Below are 26,929 nucleotides of genomic sequence, written 5' to 3'. Positions count from 1 at the left end.
CCAAAACATTCATGAAATGTGCATGGCCCCTTGCAGTGCACTTACTCCTTGCTGTCAGCTTTGAAAAAGACAGCAATGCTGATAACTAAAATCTGTTGTGGTGTTATTGAACAACAGTAGAGTCTGGGCACTGGAGTGGTTTTCTGGTGGAGTAGGGCTTACACTGTTATATTCCATGAGATGGAATATTGACAAATCACGAGAAATAATGAGGTACAGCTGAGAAAAAATTAGAGGTGATTGTGCTCTTTTTATAGCTGTATATGGAAATACCAGAGGGGATGTGCAAGTAAGAGGATAGAGTTAAGGCTTTCACTGTAATAAAAGAGCAGTTCATAGAGTCTGAAGTTTTCAACTCTTGAATTAAACATATACTGTACATTTTACTGCACTAAAATAAGCATTATGGCTATACATCAGATTTGAAGGGTGATGTGAATTGCACCATTAAAGAACATCTTTGCATTTAAATTTGTAACTGCTATTCTGTCAAAACATAACTGCAATTTTACTCCCCCTTGCTTTACAGAACCAGTTCAAAATTAAGAGAGGAACTTAACTTGTATGTTTAGCTTGCGTATTATCAGCAAACATTGTCAGTAGCTTGGGAGTCATCTGTCCTAAGTTTGGTGTTTAAGCCTGAGACAGTACCCTAAGCTCCCTTTGTAGTCAATGGAGTGAATAGACAACTCCAGGAGGTGATGCCTCTCATAACAAGTTAGCTCAGATAGGGAGATAAATTGCTTTTTACAGGTGCTTTTTTCAACTGTCAGCTAGAATAAAGGACTAGGCTAGGATTAAATCTTTGTTTATTTGTCTATGTTAGACATCTCAAGTTAAGAGGATAAACCTATATTTTGTGGTAGATCAATGGAAGATCTATCAGTTTATGTTAATTTTTATGAGATAAGGTTAATTTGTTATAATTGCAATTCTTTGTAGTAATATTTTTGTTCTGCAAAAGAAAAGATCAGGGAAGGTAAAGAAAAAGCAAAACCTTGAAATGACCTAATGTAGGGTTTCCCAGTGCTTGTTCAGATATCTCTTTCAGTAGCAACAGCAGCCCTTTGCGTATGGGAAAGGGTCTGGTAATGAGTCACCAAGGTAGTTGGAGCCTAAAGCACCTGGTCTGCAGGTGCTAACAGACTTATGGGTCTGGTCAGCAATACAGAGGTCTTCAGTGGAAAAGATGAAAGGCAGGGAGATAACTGGTAACAGCTGATGTCTATTTAAAGTTCAATTATAGTGATAACAGAGGCAAAGTCTTCCTGACAGAAGCAAACAATATGGCAAGGGAAAATGGTCACAGCCTGAGGCTTGGAAAGCTCAAGGATGTTAGGAAGAGATGCATCACAGATGCAGTGGTGTGGAACCACCATCATCCCAGAGAGATGGTGCAGTTTCTGCCCTCTGGACTGTTCAAGTCACAGCCATGTCAGAGCTGCTCAGGTGGCCTTCTTTAAGTTGGAAACCAGTCTTTTCCTGTGTCGTTCTACCCCTCAAAATCTGCAGCCTAACCCTGAGCTCCCATTCTCAGCCCTGCTGCATTTCTAACTCTGTGCAGAAGGTCCTTTTGAAGCAATATGCAATATGGTAGTTCACTGCTACTGTTCCTTCATCATGGTCAATTTTCAAATTGCTCTTTATATCACTGTATCACTCCCTGTATGGCACAGCCCTGTGACACCTGGCTTCAAATTCCTACTATGCTGAATATCAATCAAAGATCTGAAATTAGATTTCTTGTATGTCATGAGAATGTGTTTTAATGATTAATCTATTGTCTTTTTATTGGGAAAATCAGAAATGACACTGTAGCTTTCTCCAGGTGGGAAGCTGGTTTGTGGGATGAAAAAATTGTTAGCTTTAGATGTGAGCTGGGATTGCATAATCTTAATTTCTTGTCGGTAAAGGTACCTCTTAAAAGTAAGCTACCTGGTAAGTCTGGTCATTTTGAAATTATGGCAACTCATAAGGATTTGAGGGGAAAATTAATGAAAGGTGAGAAATGTGGTTTGGAAAAGCACTATTTTACCATTGCTGTTCAGCATGAAAAAGCACTTTGAAATCCTTCATAACTTCCATTAAATCATCTTGAAATGTTCTTCTATGTCATTAATCCCAACCTATTTTCGAAAATACAAACAAATGCTACTTCTTCTGAATGTTATCACTTCAATCCCTCATCACATTGAATTCACTCAAGGAAATGATGTTTCCCATTGAAAGATGGGAAGATAAGTCCATCTCTTTGATATTGGAATGAAGTTATTTATTAATTTTGTTGCATTAGTCATATCATTCCTCTTGACTTGCAGGCTAACCATTGTATGATGTATATTTTTAAATACCAATTTATCACGTTCAAGGCTTGGAGAAATTTGTGGAAAGAACTTGTGAGTCTTCAGTGGTCCATCAACCTTATACACTGTTCTAGTTCTTTACTCTCAGAAAAGTTACGTTTTGCCAATTTCAAACTGCATTTTTATTTTATTGATCTCGCCAGTAACTATATTACTTGCAGATTGCTAGCATTGCATTGTGGTACTGAAAGTTATGCATTGTTGCTAGTAAAATATACCAGTAAAAAAGTATATCTTAAAGGCAAATAGAAATCTTGCATAGTCTGTGTGTTCTTAAGACAAAAGCATACTGGAAGAGTCTTCCTCTTCCTTTTTTTGAGCTTCATCAACACAGCAATCTGTCTCTGTCGCACATGGTTTCTATTTTACTTTCTAATGATCTCCCTTGCATAGGAACATTCAGGCTTTGGAAAGAGACAAAAAGAAGCAGAGGTGGGGCGTCAGGCTTCTTTTTGCTTTTGTGTTGCATAGAAGGGTGTACTGAAAGAGAGCAAGAAAAGCCAAACACTTCCCAAATAACATCAGGCTTGGGGAATGGTTGGTATGTTGGAGGGCTGGCCTTCTGGCTGAAATGGGTTGATGGGGTCCTCCTGAAGCAAAATAACAGCAAAGTCCTGCACCTGGGATGAAACAACTAATCTGGAAGTACAGCCTGGGGGGTGGTGGACCATGAGTAAAACATGGGCAGAATGGCATTAGAGCATGGGCATAAACCTCAATAGTTATTATAGAGGAATAACAGAGTCAGGTGTATGGGAACTGTTGAATCACGGACTGAACTTCTGATTGATCAAGTGAGACAAGCAATGAGTCAGCCATGGGAGCACAGGTGAAAGCAATTCACCTGTGTGACTGGAAGGAGTGGAACCTGGTTCCACCTCTCCTAGACCCCATTTAAGGGCTGACTGCCACTGAAGAAGGATCTCTGTCTGGAGACCACTCCTCTTGGAGTCTTTTCCTGTATGCCTAGGACACAGGTAAGCTTTTCCATTCATTTCCTGATTGTCCTTCTCCAGTGTGATAATCTTTCCAACTATACACTCTTTAAAGATCAGTCTAATTTTTCTGTATATTTGTCAATTATACATTTGTATATTTGTTGATCAGGAGATTTCTTTCAAATGGGAAATATGTATACCAATTGAGAACTGGGGTTCAGATTAAGTTGCTTTTCCCTTGGGGACTTGACTCCTCTCCGTGATCTATAGATGCTAAGGACAGCAACTTCTGAATGAGGTATCTGTGATTGTAAAGCTAGGCAAGGTGGATTTGGATAAGTTCTAGGCTGAACTTTGTCAGTAATACTGCAATCAGGATTAAAGCTCTAGAGAGTTTACACTTACATTTCGCTCTCTTCTCCACTACATCCTTTTGGCACAGCCTGGATTTTAATGACTCACCACTACACTTCTAAATGTCAGTCCTGGACTTGTTAAGTCACATGCCTTCTTCTTAAGAAAGGAAACTAATTTATTTTAAATAGTTAAGCTTTAAATTTACTCTTTTTCTTTTCTTAAACCTACGATGCTGCAGTCTGAGAAAGACTACGCTTGATTGTTGCAAGCTTATGGTCCTTATGTGCTGAGCAGCAGTAGTATCAACAATTATTCATCAAACATGAGAGGTGAGGCCAAATTGGAGTATGAAAATACTCTGAAAATGTAAGGACAGCTACCTCAGCTATCAGCTAAACCAGAGGATAGAGAGTGCTGTTTCGGAGTCGTATCTAATGTGTTTCGTGTGTGCTGATAGGACCTCACTGCTGGCTCTATCTTGTTTGTCACTTGCCATTGCTTTTTAGTTTGTTCTCGGGTCATCTGTCCTGTCTGCTGTGATGTTGGTAGTCAGCTAGTGCTAGAGCCATAAGAGTGGTGGAAGGTTATCTTCTGTAAATGCTCGTGACTGCCAGCACAGAGCTGCTACTCTGCCAACAGATGGAAGAGCCTGAGGCACCAAATCTCCCTTCAAGTGTGTTTGTGCTGTGGTTTAGCTGCCTGGGCACTCTCTGAGATGGTATTTAGTCAATCTCATGTTGACTGACAGGCAAATTTTCAGTGCATAAAAGCAGAGAAGAGTGAAGAGCCATATTTTTGATGTATTAGGAGTTGTAACCACTACTGCAGCCAGAATGTAGGCATACCTAAATAAAGGCAGACTGACATCCTAGGTGTGTCTTGACTGGACTTTCCCATTTCCCCAAACCTGGGTAACAGTGCTGTCCTTTTCTCTCTCCCACTTTTTTTTTTTTTAGTGTCAGTAGGGTTCAGATTTGAAAGGAATGGAGCAGCATCCAGGGTGTTTGTTTTCAACTGTATCCAGACATGGGCAGTGAAGATTTCACGATCTCCAGTGAAGAAAAACAAAACAAAACAAAGAACTCTGCAGCTCTAATAGCTAGTGTGTTGTGTTTGAGTTTCATTTTAAAAGGATTAAATACTACAGAACAGGGACAAAACTCTTGAAATCATGACCCAACTACATGCATTATCTGGCAGACTGGAAGATAATGACAGATCATTCATAAAATATACTCTGTTTCTCCTAGTATTTTAAAATAAAACATTATTCTGCATTGAGCTCCTGAGACAAGAAGCAATTTACAAGTGCTGATACATTGCTATTCTCAAAGCAACAAGGCTGTCTACATCATCTTGTGCACTCTGTGTTAGGATGTAAAGGATTGTGCTAGGATTATCTACTGAGTGAATGCTAGACTTTTGATCTTTTGCACTGCTTAGAATTGAACACATGAGAAGCTCCTCATGGTGTCTTTGTCACCCCTTGCTTCACCACATTAAGGGCTTTAGCACAACTAGCAGAAGTAGACGTGACTTGGATGGTGGTGTGATGAATGGGACTTGAAACAGAGCATATTTCATGGAATGGGTTGTCTTCAATGAGGCCAGCCTGGGATGGGCTAAAAGTTGTAGTGTTATCCTTTGTGGCATACTGACAAGCAGATAAGGATGGAAAGCATAGCTGGTCCCCAGTGTGGAGTAACTTTCTCACTCATCATAATTTTTTAATATAAGGATGCTTACCCATGGAAAAGGAGAAAGGAACTCTAATGGCTATGCACGTTGAAGGATGCCCTCTGGTCCTACCCAAGTGTCCCACTCATACATTGAGGTTAGCGTTGTCTGGCCATCATTCTGGGACTGTATATGATATATGTGGAAAATTCATGTGGTATCTGAGGATCACAGTGGATGTTGCACAGTTGGCCACGCAATGGTCAGTCTTGACTCAGTGCTGGAAGAGATGCAGTGCAGACTTGGTGAAGGTACACCTGCCTCTAGCCCTCCAATGGGAAGCTGTTGGGTCAGGCACTCATGGCCAATGAACAGCATCAATTGATCTGAGGCTGGATGTCACACAGCAATGGGTTTGAATAGCTTTTGCAAGAGCCAATTGAAAGTACAGCCTTCAGAATCTTAGAGGAGCGCTATGTGGAGAACAGCAAACACCTGTCAAGCTCCATTTTGTTTTACATATTCATAACTTGTTAGAGCAGGTCCTGCTCTGTAGCTGTAATGACCTTTGTGTGTTCTACATTTATTGTTCTTTGTTGCACGGAGGCAGAACTGCCAGCTGCTGAAATCCCTCATGCAGTTGTAGTGGTTCTAGTCCCAAAAGTAAAGAAAGGCCTGAATGTTTAGTGTAAAATGATATGTTTATTGGCAGCCTTGCTGGGTAGCCACAGCATAGAACAGGCAGAATCTGTTCTGTCAGAAGAGTTGCCATAAAGGCTGTTTTTTCTAGAAGTGGAAATCAGATAAGCATGCTTCTATTGACTGAGAGAAGACTTGTGCAAATGTCTGCCACATCTAAGCCAAATTTACAACCTCTAAAATAGCTAGTTTTCTGGAGCCTCAGAGGTTTAATGTGGTAAAGTCATTAGAATAACTGCTAATGAGTTAATTACAGTCGATTCATTAGTTAAAATTTCTGCCAGAAACTTGAATGTTGCAGATAGCTCTACTGACAAGTGACTTATGCTGCTGGTCAGACCTTTGTCTGATTTATGATTCTCCTCACAACCAAATGGAGTTCTTGCCTGATTATCTCAATATTTAGTTCTAGTTTTATCTTATTTATAAAAATTAACTTTAGGTTTTGAAGAGTCTTCCTATGTGCTGCTAGAGCACTTTGAACTGCTATCATTGAGCTATTTCTGGGATACTTGTCTGAAAGGGACCTGCCTGTATAACAACTATTCTTCTCAAATATAGACAGTTATCAATCACCCTTGAAATCGGAGGCATTGAGAGGTTTCCAAGGAAAAATGCATCCTATCTGTATCCTTTGAGGATAATTTTGTAAGAAACAACAAGGATTTTGCCAATAGAAAAAACCACAACTGTAATTCAGTGCTTGAAATCTTTCCTTGTGGGAACCAACTTAATCACTTGGTACTTAAAATTCATATCTAGAAGTGATCTTTTTTGGTTTTTAATTGAAAGTTACAGTAGTTGATTGGAGAAATGTAAACACATACACTGGTCTCTTTCTTATAAATGGCAAATGTATATTCAAACCTCCTAGAGTCTTCAAAACCAATTTAGATGCCAAATTTCAACTTTGTCAAAAAGTTTTTCCCTGACACAAATTATAGATGTAAGTGTTGAACCCTTTGGAGGCTTCAAATTTCCTGGATTCCTCTGGTAAATCTTCTAGCTCTTGTGCCAGGTTTGTTTAAATACTTTCTATTAACTTTTTGATTAAGCTCAATGAATATCTTCTTTCTACCTTGGCTCAGCAAGAATAACATTTCAATTTCTCTGCTGTCCAGATAGATATACCCTTGACCTGAGGGTTTAATCATTATTCAGGGTCTGACAAGCTCTTTCCTTGGGAGAAGGAATTGATACAGTCTGTTTTTTCTTCGCTACAAATCTGTTATTTCAAACACCTACAAAATCTCCTTTCTCTGAACAGAGTAGGAGTCTAGTTTTGCTCATAGTTCCACACCTCTTTCCAGCATGCACTACATCTGTAAGAGTTTCTCCCATCTTAAAACTTAAGATCACACTAATTATGTTCCTGCTGCTGACACTTTCGTGGGCTTTTGTTGCCTCTCTCCAGTGTGTGCACAGGCACGTGTGCAGGAAGTACTGAGTCACAGCATTCAGTCCCTGAGGAAAAGCTGTCTGTCCCATCTTCCTTCCACCTGCTTCCATTAGCTGAGTTTCAATGGAAGCATATAATTCACATGATGAGCTATTAAAATTATTTATCTTTGTCAGTTTACTACCTTTTAGAGAAATACTTTGAGTAGTGGTGAATCGGGGGAAACACATACCTGTCTTCAGAAGGCATTGAATTGTCTTTGTTCCAATGAGTCATTATTTCCTCTTGTATTTAGTTATGCTTCTTCTACAGTAGGCATTTTATTGTGATTTCTGTAACACACTTAAGAAAGCCATGTGAAACTTGCTTCAAGTACCTGATGTGTTTTAAACTTGGGGCTAAACAGGCTTTTAAAATTGTTCTATAAATTGCTTGTATCTTGAATATGAAAAAAGAGGGTCAATATCTAAGAGCAATGATCTACGCAGTGAGAATGGCAATAAACATGTGGCTTCCATCTAGATGTCACTGTGAGACTCTCAGAGGTTTTTGAAAGGTCATGGCAAGGAGAGGTTACCAAGGACTAGAGGAAAGAAAATGTTACCTCAAAAAAGGTAAGAGAATATCTGAAGGGCTTCAGCCTAGTCAGATTCTATGATTTGTTTTGACAGAGGAGAAATTGATGGAGCAAATAAATCATAGAATATTCTGAGTTGGAAGGGATCATCAAGTCCAGCTCCTGGCTCTGTGCAGGACCACCCAAAAATCAGGCCATATGACTGGGAGCATTGTCTCAATGCTTCTTAAACTCTGGCAACTTAGGAATGTGACCATTTCTCTGAAGTGGTGAGTTCTGAGCCAGTTCAGGGCCTGACCGCGCTCTCGGTGAAAAATCTTTTCCTCATAACTTGGAAACCATTTCAAAGCATGTTAAGGACAGGAAGATGATGGGAAGTAGTCAACAGGGAAGAGACAGCTTAGGGGGATCTTATCCATTTGCATAAATATTTGATTTGGTTGGAGTAGGAAACTAAAGAGCATAGAGGTAGGCACCTCTGCGTGGTGCCCTGTGATCGGCCAAGAGGAAATGGGCACAAACTGAAACACAGGAAATTGCATTTAAATGTTTACTCTAAGGCTGATCAAACACTGGTTGCCCAGAGATGTTGTAGAGTCTCCATCCTTGGAGATACTCAGTGTGTTAACTGGACATGGCTCTGAGTAACTGACTCTGGGTGACTATGCTTGAGCAAGCAGTCTCCAGAGCACCTCCCTGCATCAAGCAGTCTGTGATTAAAAGAGTAAGATCATTTTTGCTTTGTTTCTTTTAAAAAAATGATGCTGCAATCCAGGCATGTATACCAGTGAAGGTTCATCTGCTGTTGATGACTTTGACATTTTATAGTTCAGTCCAGCAGCTTCGATATCCATGCTCGTGTTGAACTGACAAGAGCGAAAGGTATCTACTTACTGAAAAGGTCATTTCTGGTATCTTTTTGCTTGAGCCATAAGCAGAAAAGCAATCCCTAACTAGAGTGCCTTAACTTCAACTTTGTGCATGTGTTTGTGTGTTGCTGTTTTTTTTTTTTTTCCTTTTTCCTGCCAATACGTTTTTCTGTCAAATCCTGGTTCATGAACTTCTCAAGGGAAATGTCTACCATGGGTTTGGCTGAGCTACTCTTATCTATCATTTTGGAAAAACAGCAGGGCTGTCTGCCGTTGTCACATTAGCAGTGCATTAGAATGTGCTGGCAATAATAAAGCAAGCTCCATTTGCACATTTGCTAATAGTTCTTTCACAGCCACTGTTATTTTCTTGATAAACTCCAATAGATCAGTAGGATGACAACTATTATGCCATTTAGTTGCAATTAATCAGTAGTGCTGTTATAAAATGCTTTGGTGGGAGCTGCAAGGTAGTTATGTGTTATTGATCACAAGCACCACTGTTCCTGATGATACATTGCCATAGCTATGGCTGCATCACCACTGGTAAGTGGTGCACAGTTTGTTAGTTCTGTCTCAGAGGTACACGCTTTGCTGATTCCAGAATTGGAGGGTGTGCACAATCATCACAAATGCTATTTTTATTTTTTTTTTTTGAGATAATTAATACTATGAGGCAATAGTGGATGCTATGAAAGTGCAAGGAAAGAAAGTAAGGAAGAAGAAAAAGATTTGTTGGAACAGATGACTGTACAACAAGAAGCCTGTACCTGTCCTACTTGGATTCATACTGGCTGGCATTTCTTTGTGTCAGGTTTGTAATATAAACTCTAATGTGGGGATTTTCTACCCTGGGTGGGATGCTGGTGGAACACAGCCATGGGCTGTGGGCCTCCAGTCTTTAATCTTCAGAAGCTGAACTCCCGGAAAGGAAGATGGGATTATGGCAGCTCAAGGTCATGGTCTTCTCAATGGCACATTGCATACTTCCAGCTGATGCATAACCAGCGTCTGGTTGATGACTTTGTGCTCCTGATGCAGATGGTAAATATGCCACAGCTGTGGCCAGGCTATGTAACTTTCATCACAGGCCCCCCTGTGGTTGCACCCTGTTACTACTTTTGCATAAAACTTCAGTGTGCAGACTTTAGTCCTAATTGATAATTGTCAAACATTTCAAGCTTTCCACAGGGAAATGCTGCATGCCTCCTGCACCCCATAGAAATCACAGGGCCTGAGTGAGCTTAGCATTTGTGGAGGTTGGACTATGTGGGTCTTCAGTGTCCATCAGTCCACCTTAGTGGCTCCTGCAGTAATATCAAAGGCTGCCACAACACTGTATGAGAAGATTTTCAAAGATGAAAAATGCTATCTGTGGAAATAAATGAAATAAACCTCAGCTATGCAGAGCTGAGTTTGTGCTGAGAGCTGAGAGTGGCACAGGATTTTTCATACGGAGAGTTTTTTCCCCTGTCTGATAGCCTGAAATGTTTCAGATTTCGTTTCAGGGAAACATTCATTAAATCGTCATAGTCAGATATCTGTTAGGTGGTGGGTGAAACAAAGTTTATGAGCTGATCCATATCCAGAAATGTTATTAAAATCCAAGAATCTTATGTAACATTTCGTTGCACAGATACCAGTTATTGCTAGTCCCAAGCATTTTTATACAGGCTAGGCCTCCAAAGTCATGGTTATTTCTTCAAATGGAAATTGCCATAAGCATGTTCAGCAGCAGCTACAGAAATACTGTAAAAATACAAATGCAAAAAAAAAAAAAAGCCTCTGTCATCCCAAGAATCATGCTTCTCCAAGTGTTAGTTGCTTTTTTCCATTTTTTGCACCTGTTTCAGCTAACTTCCCATTACATGCCTATCTATTTCCTTGAGGATATAGGAGGAAACAATAGTATTGCCAGTGCTGCTGCTGGAATTTAAGTATTCAAGAGCAACAGCCAATACCTCCACTGGAGTGCAAGTACAGAAGGACAAAGAAATTTGCTGAAATACTACTTTGCACATTTTGTAACTAACAGCTCTTGTATTGAAGCTGAGCACTGAATACAAGTAGAAACTGTCCTTTGTGAAAGTCTCTTCAAAGAAATTGCAGGTGGTGCAGAGTCATCAATATTTACAGTTTGAAAGCCTACTATTAAAGTGAATAAGAATGTATGGATTGAAGAGCCTTGGCTTGCAAACAGGTCCACTCAACTGGTCACATGAATCCAGCAAGGGATCTCGGTTTAAGATTTTCATATGAAGTTTTCAATAGACCTAAGAAGGGCTTTGAAAACTTATTTATAGACAGTAAAGGACAGAAGGGATCAGCAGAATGGTTGAGTCTGACCTCCTGCATAATCCTGCACCTCCTCCACAGCAGGACATGAGCTGCTTTTTGTAATGAGATGAAGTGAAGCCAAAATTTGGAACGCTGGTTGCTGCTGCTATTTGAGTTGCTGTGTTGTGCATATGCCTCCCTGGATTTGGGAAATGACCCTGCGAAACTCAGGAGTATCTGGACACATTAAATTTATCTCCTAGGAAAGTATAATAAGCATTTCTAAAGCTAACACATTGTGCATGACACAGGAGAAAACCCACACTTAAGTTTATTGCCACTGGGTCTCAGAACCCTTCTGGTGGGTGAAAATTTTTTGGCTATGGAAATGTAACACTCACTGAGGAGCTTTCAGTATGAAGGCAGGATGCAGCACAGTGCTGAGATGCACAAGCTAACTTTAAAATAGCTGGGTTGGATACCGGGAGTAACAGAAATACTGCTATAATACTGAACACTGAGGCACTGCTGTTTTATATTCCTGCTTAAACATTTTAGGAGTTGGTGCAGAGACAAAAATCTATATATTCAGTCTATTGTTAAGAACAGGGTGAAAGTAAAATGATTTTCTCCTTTGTCATAGGCTAGTTACAAGCTTACACTTGAGGAAGTGTCTTTACTGAGACATCAGCTTCAGAAGGATCTGGACCACAGCTAATTGTGATTCTTTTCTCAGTGTCTCTAGTGGCACAGGCTGTTCCATAACACCTCAGGGAGGAAAGCTGCAGAGCATGATTCTGCCTCTAAGACCTCATAGGAATGTTTGGAGATCCTTCTAGAGAAAGTGAAATCTGCTAAGGACAGAAAATAAATTCTGGCTGGCATGTATGGAGAGATGAAGAGAGAGCTCCTGTATGGGAACATCATTCATGATCCCAAAGTCAAAGGCACCGGAGACAAGTAACTCAACATCTCTAGAAAGGAAGTTAGTTCATAAAAATTACTTACATATATCCATTTGTGGCAAAAAACAACTGTGGTGGTTTTTTAAGTGCACTGTCATAAGAAAAGATCCAACAGCTGAGGATATGAACAAACATGGACATGCCTTAAGAGTGATGGAGGTTGGGTTGGCCACTGGTAGCAACGTATTTGAGATGCTTAGTTCTTTCCAGGACGTACACGTATTCGCAGGGAAAAAGAGAGAAAGTGGCTGCTGCTCCTCACTGATCCAGGCACAGATGACAGGAGTGGATGTAGTTGTGGCAGCAGAGGCAGAATCATGCTCTGCAGCTTTCCTCCCTGAGGTGTTATGGAACAGCCTGTGCCACCAGAGACACTGAGAAAAGAACAGAATCTACAGGAAATCGGTTAAACGCTTCTGCAGTCTATTCTACAGCAAATTAAAAAAATTAACTTTTTGCCTGTATGGACTGTACAAGTTCATTTTTTTTGCACGTTCACATTAACTGTATGTATTATTGTTGTGGAATGAGTAGATCTAATAGGAAGATCTAATAGGATGAGTAGATCTAACAGCTATAGAAGTGGGGGGGGGGGAGGGGGGGGTTAAAACTCCCATGTTTATGGAAGAATTATAATGAACAGACTCATATGAAGTTTGCTTTTACACTAAAACTAAGTAAGTTCTGTGTCTCAGGTTGCTCAATTAAGAGTCTTCTGAAAGCCCATACAAGAATCTCAACTCAGGATCAGCATTTGACTTCAGGTTTCTCAAGAGGCCAGTTTCCTTCAACACCGTTGGCGAGGTTTTTTTTGAATCCCATACTGCTTTCACGTGTGCTGTTTTGATTCTCTTCTTAACTCTGATTGATTTCTTCTTCACTGTGTCCTTTGGAAGGATCTGTCTACTTTCTCTCTCCTCTTCCATTCCCTTCTAAGTTTCCACAAGATGCCCTTGGATCTTTCTTCTCTATCCTTTTGTTTTTCCACTCCAAATTAATTAATTCTTAAGACAATCAACAGTGATTCTTGCATTGACAACTTGCAAATCTATATACTCTCCTATACAGTCTGGTCTCTTTCTTTCCAAGCTTTTGGCCCATCTCTGATTCTCACCAATGGCTGTCAAGTTCAAGGTGGTTCTCTGTGTAAGCTTTTCTTAAGTGGATTGCAGTGAACAACATTATCCTACCACCTGCATTAATCAAAGTGAAAATCTGACCCAGAGCCTTTTCCCATTGCTTTTAAATTTGTATGCAAGACTTCCCCCTGCAAAAAAGATCATGAAAGCTGACCTCCCTGTTTTAGATCAAGAGTCCGTTAAATCTGTATCCATTTTGACACCTTGCATCTTAAATTCTTTTGAAGTAATGATGAATTTAGAATAATTTAGATGATTTAGAGTCAGTCTCTTTCCAAGATCTACTTCCAGGCAGAATGAAGCAGTATTGGAGAAGAACCTAGGAAATAGTCTGTAGTGATTTTTTTTATTTTTTTTTTTTTCCCCCCCCCAAAGATTAATGATGTCTACACAGTTTTAAACCTTTGCTGCTTAAGTTGTCCCAGTAATTAAGAAATAGTGATTGTTTGTGAAAATTAGGGTTTAACAAACTGAGCAAGAGGAGGTTACTTTACAGTTACTGAAGTTAAAATTGCTAGTTCCTGGATCTTGTGTTTTGTCTTATGAATAGTTGTTCTGAGTTCGTTATTTCCTGTAGCGGTCTCTTAAGCTGGCTTTGATGCAGTGGTCTTGACATACCTAATCTCACACATAAGGACTCTTTTCTAAGTGGTGAAAAGTGTTGAGATATTTATGTAACTTTCAGATAGATTTAGAATTATGGCAATAGACGAGCACTAAAATTTTTCATTGGTTGAACTATTATTGAAAACATACTTGTACCATCAATGTGATGCTTAAGAAGATGATATACTGTTGACCTGATGTCAGTTCTTGTGAGTTGTGGCTTTTTTTTTTTTTTTTTTTGATGGGAGTATTCAGAAGATGGAATATAAATCCGTTTTAAAGATGAAATTGCTAGTTCAGCTACAGCTTTCAGCAGTGCTTTCCTGTACTTGGACTGCTTTTAATATCTTCTTGTTATTTCAAGTAATCTAAATTGGAATTCACTCAGCAGCTTTCTTAAAGAGTAAATGGATGGCCAAGTCAGGGAAGAGAGTCTTTAATAAGGAAGTCATGTCAGTCATCCAGACTGTAAAGTATTTTCCACAGAAGTATTTGCAATATATGGAGCAGCAGTGACAGTGGGGAAAGCTTTGTAGCTGCTGGACTGCTGTGCCAGAGCTTTCTGTGCTCCAGGCCAGGTAAGAAGTAGCTATTTGAGGAAGCTTGGCTGGTCTTGGTGGTTTTGGAGGAAAAGCTGGAAGAAAGCTCTGCAGAGGCTTCTTACTTGTGCTTGGGAATGACTTAAAAGTCAGGTCCTTAAGCTTGCTACCCAACTGGGCTACACCACAGTAGTATTGCAGCTGCAGTTGAGCTATGCCAGGCTCTGATGGGGGGACTCATTTCTCGGCTTCAGACCAGGCTTATCTGGTGTTCTGCTCAGTCACCAACACATCATGGTGGAAATGGGCTTTTGCCAATACTGCTGCCTTTGTTCATCTCAGGTTCCAGTTCCTACCTCCCTTTTCACCGTTGTACAGCCTGCTCTTGCTGCTTCCTAGTATGCGGGACCAAGGAGCGCCATAGCATGTTTATATAGGGCACAATTACAGACACCGCTCCCTCACCATGTAAGTGAAAGGACAGGTACCAGAGTCCTCATTGTCTGAGAATAGCTCACTGGCTGTGCCACTTTCAAGGCTGAAAAACTGAGGAAGAGAATCAGAGACAATGTCCATTAAAAATGTTGCGACGACGAAACAAAAAAGTTACATGTGCCTTGCTCAGGCATCCTTTATTTCAACTTGTTGACTTCTGCTGCTAGCTGGTCTTTCTGTGATTGCTTTACAGAATTGCATTTGTGACTCTTTGTCATAGGCTGGTGTGGAAATCAAGAATATAAAATAGGTTCCTAAGGGTTAGAAAAATAAAAGGCTATAGGCTCTACCTCAAGAAATCAAGAACTGCTCAATGTGAAAGTTGAGAAAAGTATGTCAGAGGACGAGTAATTCTGCACTTGTGTGGCTTGCTCAATTCTTTCTCTGTTTAGCCATTGTGGATCATTTGTCATGGACCATCCAGTGTTAGAAATGGGCTCTTGATATGATGGAACATTCCTTGAGGTGGATAATATTCTGCAGTACTGGAATAATATTCTCCTACTTATGAATTTTGGGGGTGTTGTTATACAGGAGATGTTGCTTTTTTGCAATAATGCTGTCTTCATTTCTCTCCAGTGTGGTCTGATGTTACTTAGCTGTTGCAATCAACACACGTGCTATTAGTTTATTCCTCACCTGAATGCTTGCAAGCAGTCAGCAAAACCAGACATTCTCCTGGGGAAAAGCATGGAATTAGGTATGTACTCACCAAAACTTATTTGTACCTTCATGGGTACAGGCACAATGTGGAAGGTTGCTACATGTTTGTCCACATGATATTTGGAAGGCAGTGTGGCCCATTTCTGTTACTCAGCCTCCTAGGAAAATGATAGCTTGTGCTCCCAAGAACTCTGTGTATTCCTTTCCTCCTTGTAGTGTAGGGTGGGAAGTTAGAGTCTAGGAGGTGTTGATCAGGAAATAGAAATGGCTCTCTTTTACCATTCTGTTTATTTTTGTAACAGTATTTTAAGGTGATATGCTGGCAAGTGGCAACTAATTTTCACACGTCACTAAATACCATTAATGTCAAAAGAAAACTGAGAGTCAAACACAAGTAGAAATGTTGTGAAGTTCAGTCATCATGGATGTCATGAGTCATGTTGTGTGCTCCTCAGCCACACTTCTCAATTACTGCAAAAGCCACTGCTATTTTTTAACTATATCTGTGACATAGAAAATACACCGAGGTTAGTGTGAGAGACTGCCATGGCTCAGTGCCTTAAATTGTAGCCATAAAAAAAAGGACAAGCAAGGATTGAATCCTTGCTGGGAGATAAAAGTCACGATCCATCAAATTAGAAATGTGCTGGCAAAACAACTTGTTTTCTTGGTGTATATGACAGGGCCATAGTTGATTGGTTAGTAATAACATAAGAGCGTGAAAATAGTGCTGAAGATGTATCCTAGCGTTACTTTGGCTAAGAAATATGGCTCCTGCTTTAAGGTGTATCCTTTTCTATCACAATGTGTACAGCATCTTTACTGTATAAAGTCACCAGACCAGCTTTGCAATAGTGTTTTTCATTTCTAACAGCATATCTTTTTCTAGGTTGATTTTCACTGGCTGCTGTAAGGGTTTTGTCAAATAGTACATCAAATGGAAGCCATGTCACCTATGCTCTCCCTCTCTCTGCGACCTAATTAAAGTAGATTGGAAAGAATCAAAGGCCTTAAACAATCAAAATGCAAATAGCTGGGGCTGTCCAGAACAGTTGTTGTAGAACATGATAAGTGCTCGAAACAGGTATTGCTGTTTGAATATCTAAATTGCCTTAGTAAACATTATAAGGCCATTAAAGGCACTCTATTAACCCTCTGAATGATTCTTTTTTTCTTCTTTTGAATTACTGGCATTCCATCTTCTGAGAGGGTTCTATCCATGTAAAGAGAATTAAAGCAAATGTGTATTTATGATTGGAAAACAACACAGCTTAAAAACATAAACTAGATTTTAAGCTGTTATCATCTGTTGAATTTTACTAAAATGAGTATAGCTATGCTCATTTACCACAGACACAAAGTGGGAGAGAGGCACCTGGCCTTGCTTTTCCTTTCCTTTCTATGTAAAAATATGAGGATCATAAAATTGTGTATATTCCACTTAAAAATGAAAATTAAATTAAAGTTCAGACTTGCAAAATATTGACTACAAAGTTTAAAAGAAATAATGATGTATATATGAGGATGGTACTTAGTCTAGTACTGCCTTTTTCCTGTTCTCCCTAGGCATTAGTCTTTCCTGTGCTTTGCTCAATTGTCTTCATAGATTTATAAAGATTTGTGAAGATGATGTCTTCACAGATGTGAGCGTATTTATAAGTGCAGTCAGTTTATTCTTGAGGTCACAACGGCCAAAACTAGTATTGCAGTGCCATTCTTTAGTTCTTAATATTAATATTAACTCACAAATTACAGGGTTGTGGTGTTCGATGCATGCTTGGTCAAGGAATTTTGTTGCCATTAGAAGTTCCTATTAAAAGTAGCCCACTTCATAGTATGCATCTGGAACCATATGAAAAAGCTTTATTTTATTTTATTCTGTTTTTCTTTTTATCATTAGGGTGGTTAAACACTGGCACAGGCTTCCCAGAGAGAGTGGGGGGGGTCTCCATCCTTGTGGTACTCAAAACCCAATGGGGTGTTGTCCTGGGCGACTTGCTCTAAGTCATTCATCCTACTTGAGCAGGTTGGACCAGATGGTCTCTAGAGGTCTCTTCAATTCTCGATCATTCTCTGATTCTGTGGTTCTGTAACCTTAAAATAGAAAGGCTCTTCTTGTTTTTGTATCTTCCCCTTTCCCTCTCCCCCCCCCCCCCATTTTCAGATTGAAGTTAGGAAATGTGTGGGTGTGTGCAGTGTAGAAATTCAATGTCAGCAACACTGTCTGACAGGTTTTAAATAGGAAGCCAAAGTTTGCTTCACCACTTGTACTGAAATTTAGTTCCAGATTAAAAACCGTATAGGTATATGCATACACGTGAGGAAGATGTCTAAAATTCCATCATGATCAACGTACAGTCAGCATGGTTAGTTGGTGACACCTTGAGAGTGATTCAGGTCTTTATAGAATAGAAACCTAAGGGTTAGGGAGATGAATTCACCTGCAGACTCCATTAAGCCTACAGCAGGACCATAGCAACCTACCACATGTACATTCATTTGTTTTAACCTGTAGCTGAAACCCTCTCAAATCATCTCATCAAAATGAGTGAGAGCATGTGAGCTGGAAAACAAACCTATCTATTCAAAGTGGAATTTGGCTAAAACAGAAAGATAGGAAGGGTATTCTGGTAAGACATGCACAGTAATTTAGGATGTTTGATTGGTCCAGTGTTTGTGTATTTTCACCTGCTCAGAGACACTACAACTTCAGCGGTAAGTTGCTCTTTCCTCGGACATAGATTTAACAGTGATTTAACAGATGGGCTTACTTGCTCTAACTGTTGATGTATTTATGTTGTTATGGCCAAGAGAAGTCAAGAAAACTTGGTTATAAAAGAATTTCCGTTAATCTCTGTGGTCTCTGCTAAGTCTGCAGTTACCACTGTCTCAGTAGAAATGCAGTGCCTATGTTAGCCATTATTTGGTTCAACTGAGAAAGTCTTTATTTAGTCCTCTATCATCTCCTGATCTGTGGCAAAAAAAGCGAAAAGAGAAAAAGCTCCAAACTCTACTTCTGCAGACCTAGTAGGAGGATTCATCCTGGTTGTACTCTTGACAGTTAACTGAATTGCAGTGATGTTAAGTTGTTGTGCTTGTTTCACTGATTATTACAATACTTTCTCTATCTTTCTATTGGTGACAATTCTTGCTAACTCCATCTTTCTACCTGCTATTATTTAGTAGTTCTTTTCTTTTTTCTCCATAGCAGGACTATGCTATACTAGTACATTATTAGTGTAGCAGTGCTCTAAGTACACTATTTTATGCCTATGGAAATTTAAGATCCTGATCTAGTTTTTTTAGATGTTGGAATAGGTCTCTGTAAGCTTCAGCTGGCTTTGGATGAACTTTCAGTCTTTAATTGTGCTTTCTGATAAAAATACATAATTGCATGTGTTGAATAACTTTCAGGTATCCAGAATCCTCTTTGTTACTTTCATTATAGGTCTTTTGCCCATAGATGTGTCCAGCATGAAAAATGGAGTTTCCCGTCTGTGCAACACTTATCACTACTGGTTTTTTTTTTTTTTTTTTTTTTTTTTTGTGGATGTACTGGTATACTCTAAGCACTGTTTTGACAAAACTATCAGTCATCTCAAGGGAGAGGGAGAGGGGAATCATCATGCAAAGGTTGTGGATCCTGCTGCCTTGAGAGACTCTAAACAAGGATGTAGTACAAATGTTTTACTCTGTTTAGAAATAGGAGTGTTAAAAATGGCACTTCATGCTTTTACCAGACTTTGTTGCCAAGAAGATATTGTACTCTACCATAAGTTCAGAAACCACAGGCCAAATCAACCAGACTTAGAGCTGCAGTAAGTCATTTATAAATCTCATTAAAAAATGTTGGGCTGATATACCTACATACTCAGTTTGTTATGTGTAGCCATTAAAAATTGCTCTCTCTCATGTAGAGGGAAAACCTCTTTTCGTACCGTAAACTCCAAAGAGATTTTCTTAGTTTTAAATGGTTAAGATCTGACTAACCACTTCATCATGGATTTTAGAAATATGTGTCGTAGCCCATGAGGAATATCCGACTTCTGTATGCATACTCCATGGCTCAGGAACAGGATTTCCATTGATGCTGGGAAGATACAAGTTTAGATTCATTAGAAATATTACAGTGACTTCTGCATGTATTTTCTGTATTATTTGCTCAGACAGAGGGTTGTAGGTTATACTGTCACTTTCCTGCTGTAACAGGAGATAGTGAGAAACAAATGCAAATTTCATTATCCATCATTTAACAAGCTACCAATCTGACTGTTTTTACTGAAGATACAGGTCTTCTGTATCTCTTGACTAGATAATATCTACTAGACTATAAAGAAATGTGTTCTCCCGCATGAGGGATAAACTTTGGTTCTTTAATATTGCAGTGGAATAGAAAAAAATTGATGTTTTTATCCACCATCAAGGAGGTGATTTCTGCATTAAAACTCCAACCATATTGTGCTAATTATCTTTCAAAGTTTTGAGTGGATTCTGTTACTCTTTTGACTTCTGTTGATATTTAATTTTAGTGATAAAATGTGCTACCATAATAGTGTGTTCCTTCAGTAACAGCATGCTGACATCCAGTGCCAGCAATCCAAACAATTAGTGTTACATAGGAATACTGAGCTTTATCATATGTAAAGAAACAGTTGGCAAGGAAGTACATGGAGGTTTTCACAGATTGAATGAAGTTACCATATGCAGTAATGCTTGTATGAGGGGGACACTTCCTGAACATCTGATTTCATACCACACCATTAATTTCAGCTGATGTTAGGTCAGCTGCTAACTAACTGAATGTGGTATATGGACTGATAATTTTCACTGTAATGGTCCTTGAAAAAGATGGATGTATGATATGTGTGAAGATGATGGAACAGTGAGGGTGTGTTAAGAACTCAATAATGGAAAAACTTGTTCTTTCCCACGAGGGAAATCGCATCAGTTTACTGAGCAATCTTACAAAAATATTAAAAAACATATATTTGAAGCAACTTGGTCACCTGCAGGAAGAATGGTCCCAGGTTGTAAAGGTGTCAGTCTGAATGTTAGTACCCTGTGTTGTCCTGACTGATAGAATTCAGGAAAGCATGATGTGCAGAAAGGACTGAAGAGAACTCAGGTTCTCATCTTAAAAACTATAACAAGTCTTTAATGTAGCACCAGAATGAAGATACTCTGCTGGGCTTGTCACCAGCGCACACCTGGTTTGTTGTTAACTTGTTCCAAGCTTCTCAGAGAAAGAGCTGTCATTATAGGGGCTACTAATCATCCATAATACAAAAGTAACTTCTCTGTGAGGCTTTTGAAAAAAGCTTCTTTGTGACAAAATCATGAGCTTATCAGTCATAGGGTTGGTGCACTTCATTCACTAAATGTTGCATTCTTGCATTTGTTTACTTTTTTACATGACTGGAAGGTGGTGAGTAGGTTGGGGGCAGAAGGGAAGGAGGAAAATGTGGCCTTAGAAAGTACTTGAAGATTCCAGGAAATTGCTAGGCTGGACTTGTTAATACTTGTGAAATGGTTTCTGACATAGTCTTTCAAATGGAAAAATGAAATTTTAGAAGGATGATAGTCTTTTGTCTGCTGAGGAAGATGGATGGGTATGACTTAAGATGTCATGTATATGAATGGTGCTATAAAGGGATCGTTCTAATGACATGCTGTAAAAGACAAGTGTCAGAAATAAATTATTCTTCTCATCTGATGATACTGATGATAACCTACTCAAATTCCCCCGACACGTTTCCTCACCTAAAGTTAAAAGCTTTCCCCTAAAATGTTTAATGGCCACAAAGGTCTTTGTTGTGCATTTTCAACTCCATGAAAAACATTGTTTAGTGGCTTACATAAGAACAATTTTGCCTGCAATTAGTGTGTTTGCATACAGGTATACAGACTTTGATTAAGCAAAGGAAAGTACTTAAGTGCATGTGTAAGTACTTCCCAGTGTGGGAGTAGTGTAGCTGAAATATGGAAGAAAGTATTACTTGGTAAGTAACAGAACTGGTAAGAACAGTTCAGAGCAGCAGATCAGCCCAAAACTCTGGTGGGGTTGGAAATGAGTGTATGTAGCTGTCTCTGGAGATACCTGCACTAAAGGCACACCCTATATGTGCAACTCACAACCAGTACTGTACAGTGCTTTTTCTGAAGGAGCAGCACTATAAAGACATGGAAAGAAGGACTAAGAGACCAAAAATACTATGGGTGGAGGTAGTGACCTGTCAACAGGTATTAATCACTTGCTGCATAATCACAGAATGGCCAGGGTTGGAAGGGACCTCAAGGATCATGAGTCTCCAACCCCCCTGCCACAACCTCCACGTTTAATGCTAAACGTGAATGAATGGCTCACTGGTGAGCATGAAAGTGAGGGCCTGCAGGCTGAAGATTCATAGAAACATAGATTAACCTGGGTTGAAAGAGACCCACAAGGATCATGGTGTCCAACCCCTGGCTTCACGCAGCACCTCCCAAAATCAAGCCCAATGTCTGAGAGCTTTGTCCAGACTCTCAACTCTGGCACTTGGGGCCGTGCCCACAGCCCTGGGAAGCCTGTCCCATGCCCACCATCCTCTGGTGCAGACCCTTTCATTAACTTTCTGTTGGCTGCCGGAGTACACTGCTGGCTCAGATCCAGCTTGCCATTACTCAGAACCCCTGATTCTTTTTGGTGGGGCCGTGCTCCTGCCTCTTGTCCTCCATTTTGTAGGTGTATCCAGGGTTGCCCCATCCCAGATGCTGAATTTGGCATCTGCTCATGTTAAATTTCATATGGTTCAGCTCTCTGGTCTGTCAAGATGTTTCTGCAATGCACCCCTACCCTCAAGGCAGTCAACAGCTCCTCCCAGTGTAGTTTCATCTGCAAACTTGCTTAGTATGTCTGCATCCAAGTAATTGATGAAAACATTAAAGAGAACTGGCCCTGAAATGGAGCCATGCAGAACTCCACTAGTGACTGGCTGCCAGCCTGATGGTAGCCATATTTACTCCAGTTTTTTGAGCCTAAATCATCAGATAATTGTTCACCCATTATATTATGTTTTTATATAATTATATGCTGGACTTTTTTTTTTTTTTTTTTCTAGAAGGATACCACAAAAACCAGTATCAAAAACATTGCTGAAATCAATTAAGAATGCATCAACTGACTTCCCTTGGTCAGCTAGATGTGTAACCTTGTCATAAAAGGAAATTAAATTTGCTAAACAGTACTTTCACCTCATGAACCCATGTTGGTTGTGACCACTGACTATTTCCTTTTGGGTGTTTTTTGATTACTCCCAGAATAATCACCATATTTTTACCAGGCATTGGAGTGAGACTGACAAACCTGTAATTACTTTTCTTGTCTGTCTTGAAAATTGGACCAGTGTCCAATTTGACTGGTACCTCTCTAAATTTCTAAAGCTATTAAAAAAAATAAGTGAGATATGTCTCACAGTGGTATCGGTCATTTCTTTGAGTACTCTGGATGAATATCATCAGACCTCATAAACTTATATGCATCCACTTGGAGCAGCAAATCCTGCATGAGTTTGGGGTTGGCTAAGATTTTGTCAGTGCTGTAGTCATGGTCCTCCAGCTCAGTGCTCTGGAGATCCCAGAACCTTTCATCGATGTTGAAGAAGAGGTGAAGAAAGCATTAAATGTCTGTATCTACAGGGTAAGGAAAGCTAACCATACACTGCATTACATTCTTGCAGTGGTTTCTCCTGTAGTTGCCCACGATTATAAAATTTGAAATGTGAAGATGCTGTTTTCATGCAGCTCAGCACTTCAAGGGCCTCATGGGGAATGTTGTGTCCACATGTGGGCTAGCAGCCCTCTGTAGAATGACCCCCAGAACAAGGGGACGTTTAGGAGAACAGGCAAGATTATGATGGTACAGGGACACCCTGAGAGGCTGCAGCTCATGCGCAGCCCATACTGGGAAAGGGAAGCTAAGGAACAGTGTGACAGGAAGCCATTAATTGTAGAACAATAGAAAGAAATGGTAATTTACAATGTGACAGCCCCCTGTGATTCCTATTGCTTTGATGGAGAAATTTCGTAGTGAGATTAAACACAGCTAAAATTAGGGTATTTGAAAAAATGAACAGGTAGGACAGGTCTCTAAGTAAGTATTTGCATTATGGTTTGTGTCTTGTCTTTTCTCACTAACTGAATTGGTGATTACAGGTTTGTGTTAGTTGATGGTAAATTAAGTAAAATGATGCTGCTTTACCTTCAACAGAGTGGTGCAAGAAGTGATAGGCTAAATTGCAGTCAGGGAGATGTAGGCCAAGCATTTGCAGAAGTTTTCTAATGGTAAAGGAGGCTGATCACAGACTGGATTTCTGAGGGAAGCTGAGGAGCGGCTGGAGGATTTAAGAATGGATTAAATGAACTTCTGTCAAGAACAATTTAGAAGAAATTGATCCTGCCTTTGGGACAAAGAGGTGAATTAGATGACCCTCTTGAGGTGCTGCTGAGCCCTGTTGCTTTGATATCTGTGACACTGACACAGTCTTCCATACTCCTGGGAGAAAAGAGGATACTGAGCTTAATTATTTGAAGGTGGTTTCAGTCAGCAGGAGGTGTTTTCTTAGAAGAGGTGGTTTAGATGGCTTGAGACAGAATGATGGGAATAGTAAATAGGTGAACAGTACAATTAAGTGAGGTTATATAATTCAGTAATTGCAGTTAAATTGAAGTAAAAGTGAATGGCTTTTCATTTGACCTAGCAGTGGCCATATATCTCAAAACAGCCTTCCTTAATCCAATGTATATTAAAAAAACAGAGCCTCAAGTGCCTGTAGGTTATTCTGTGGGCAGGGAAGTGCTAGCCTGAGCGCAGTGTAAGAACTGGGGGAGCATTGTGGTTGTACTCACAGGCTCCTGAGGCTGCAGCTGCTTTATCCATGGTGATCACTGTCTCCATCGTCTGACCCAAGCGTCTTATGGCAGTGCTCCTGTATAAGAGAAACAATACAGTTTCATCCTTCTGCCTACCATATTGTCACAGACATCCGTTTTGAGGTTAAGGCCATGTTGGCTTTGAACTGCTGCTGATAATGAACACTTGGATAGAGTTCTGCTTTATTTGCAGGTGACTGAGGCATTATTGTTAATTATTAAACCTTTCCTTGTAATAGTTATCTTTCCTCCCCCCCCCCACCATTTTGTGGTGCCTTTATTTCCTGTAACTATATTTATCATACTAATTGTGTCTTAACAAGGAAGTACCTGGATCTGGAGGAGTTGTCTACCATGGAACGATTTTGGAATATAACTTCCTTTAGTAATGAATACAGGCTGTAATGACTAGATCTGCTAGGTGCTGTATTTATCATGAAGACTTAAATGCGATAAAAATTCATCATATGGAGGCTGGCTTACAAAACACAGTGAACTGCAATAGTAAATATAGAAATATGCAAATAGAGTATGAACAGATGCAACATTTCTTCCTCTATTATACTTTTGCCACACAAAGGAGTTAATTCATTCTCACTCAGTTTTACGTGAAATTGGATGTGGATCATGGTAAATATGCTGCTCTGAGGTTGTGGCTTTGGGAGGAAGACTGGATTTTGGTTGCTTATGGATCCTTCCTGATACCCTCCTCCTCCAGCAATATTTCATTGGTTGCACTTCTGCAGAGCCTTTCGGTCTGGCTGCACCCTTGACATCTGCTGGGTTTGTGAGAAGGGAGCAGGGTACTGGATCTGATATCTCGCTTATGAGTGAAAAGAAAAATTGTGTTCTGCTCCAAGGCACAGATCTGTCTGCAGGTAATGAATGACCTTACAGATAAAGAAATTATAATACTTTCCTCCTATTTTTATTACTTTGCAAAGATTTTAATACAATAGTGTCAGTACAACTGGGGAAACTCAACTGAATATTTTGGAGAAAGTAGCCCCTTTGGTTTGGCACAATGAACAATCCACTTAAAGTTTTATTGAAGTATTCAGTAAATATAGGTGAAAGTGTGGGTTGTTTTTGGAGTCTTACACATGAAAGAATAGCAACAAATAACCTCTGCAGACAGGAAGGGTGATATCTGAATTTTTCTTCTCTCTCTCTACGCTCAGTAATTCAAAAGTAGTTCTTACAATGATGTGATACTAACTATTCAGTATTAACCAATATCCATAGAAGTATTTCTCAGAAAGACTAAGTGAAAAATAGTTTTTCAAACATATTTGATAGTATGTGTTGTTTTTTTTTTTTTTTGTTGTTGTTGTTGTTTTTTTTTTAATATAGTGTTTATTTTTAAGTAATATGGGCAATGAAGAGAGGAAAAAGTATATTTCAAATATTTCTAGCTAGCTCAGAAGAAGCAAAGAGGACATTCATTCAGCAATGCATCCACACTACTCAAAGTTAGCAGTGATGTTGATAATTGCAGATTCTGATCTGGTCTGTATGTAGCTAGAAGTTAATTTAGACCAGTGTTTGGGTGCTAGGATTAAAGGTAAAGAAACACACTTGTCAGATGTAAAAGGTAGGAGAACAATATTGGGGAATGAGCTGGAACAAGTTAGACTATTTTTATACTCATAATGGTACTTTGAATGACCTTCAGTAGTTCTTTCAGCATCTTTTTCATTTGCAGATGAAGTCACCTACAAGCTGCAATAACTACCTGGAGTCCCATCTGTCTGAGCTGAGCTTTATTGTAGATTTTCTTGTCTTTCGACTCCTTGTGGTGCTGCTGTTTTGATGGAGTGTGGCATGTAGACAGTGGTCCATGTCCTGTGATGTGCATGACCCACTGTCATGGTTTTGTCTGGGATATAGCTAATTTTCTTCATAGTGACTGGTAGGGTGCTGTGTCTTAGATTTAAAATGAGAATAATGTTGATAACACACCAATGTTCTAGTTGTTGCTGAGCAGTGCTTACACAGAGCCAAGGACTTCTCATTTTCTCATGCTGCCCTGCCAGTGAGGTGCTGGTGATACCTAAGGAGCTGGGAGGGGGCAGAACCAGGACAGCTGAACCCGAATGTCCAAAGGGGTGCCTTGTACCATGTGGTGCCATGCTGGGCAATGAAACGGTGAATTGGCTGGTGGGTGCTGCCACTGCTAAATGATTGGGTGGACATTAGTAAACTGGTGGTGAGCAATTGCATCGTGCATTTCAATACAGAAAGGACATTGAGGTGCTGGAACAGACGCAATCAAGGGCAATGAGGCGTGTGAAGGACTTGGAGAATATGCCCTATGAGGAGTGACTAAAGGAACTGGGGCTGTTTAGTCTGGGGAAAAGGAGGCTGAGGGGAGACCTTATTGCTTGAGGGGAAATGGCCTCAGGTTGTGCAAGGGGAGGTTTAGGTTGGATATCAGGAAAAACTTTACAGAAAGTGTG

General features: G+C 39.8%; 2 long non-coding RNA genes across 2 annotated transcripts in view; one reads left to right on the top strand and one right to left on the bottom strand.

The window, feature by feature from the left end:
* LOC128076315 (uncharacterized) overlaps positions 1-26,929 on the top strand; it is a 183,946-nt gene that overhangs the window by 35,437 nt on the left and 121,580 nt on the right. The gene's annotated exons all lie outside the window — the stretch shown is intronic.
* On the bottom strand, positions 17,369-24,616 carry LOC128076317 (uncharacterized). The gene is made up of 3 exons (XR_008204346.1): positions 24,447-24,616; positions 23,800-24,093; positions 17,369-17,657 (listed from the first exon to the last, which is right to left on the bottom strand). It is a non-coding gene; the product is annotated as an uncharacterized LOC128076317 (long non-coding RNA).

This window comes from Tympanuchus pallidicinctus, unplaced genomic scaffold (assembly GCF_026119805.1).
Source record: "Tympanuchus pallidicinctus isolate F22 unplaced genomic scaffold, pur_lepc_1.0 scaffold14, whole genome shotgun sequence".
Classification (NCBI taxonomy): Eukaryota; Metazoa; Chordata; class Aves; order Galliformes; family Phasianidae; genus Tympanuchus; species Tympanuchus pallidicinctus.
This window is presented reverse-complemented; position numbering and strand designations above follow the sequence as displayed.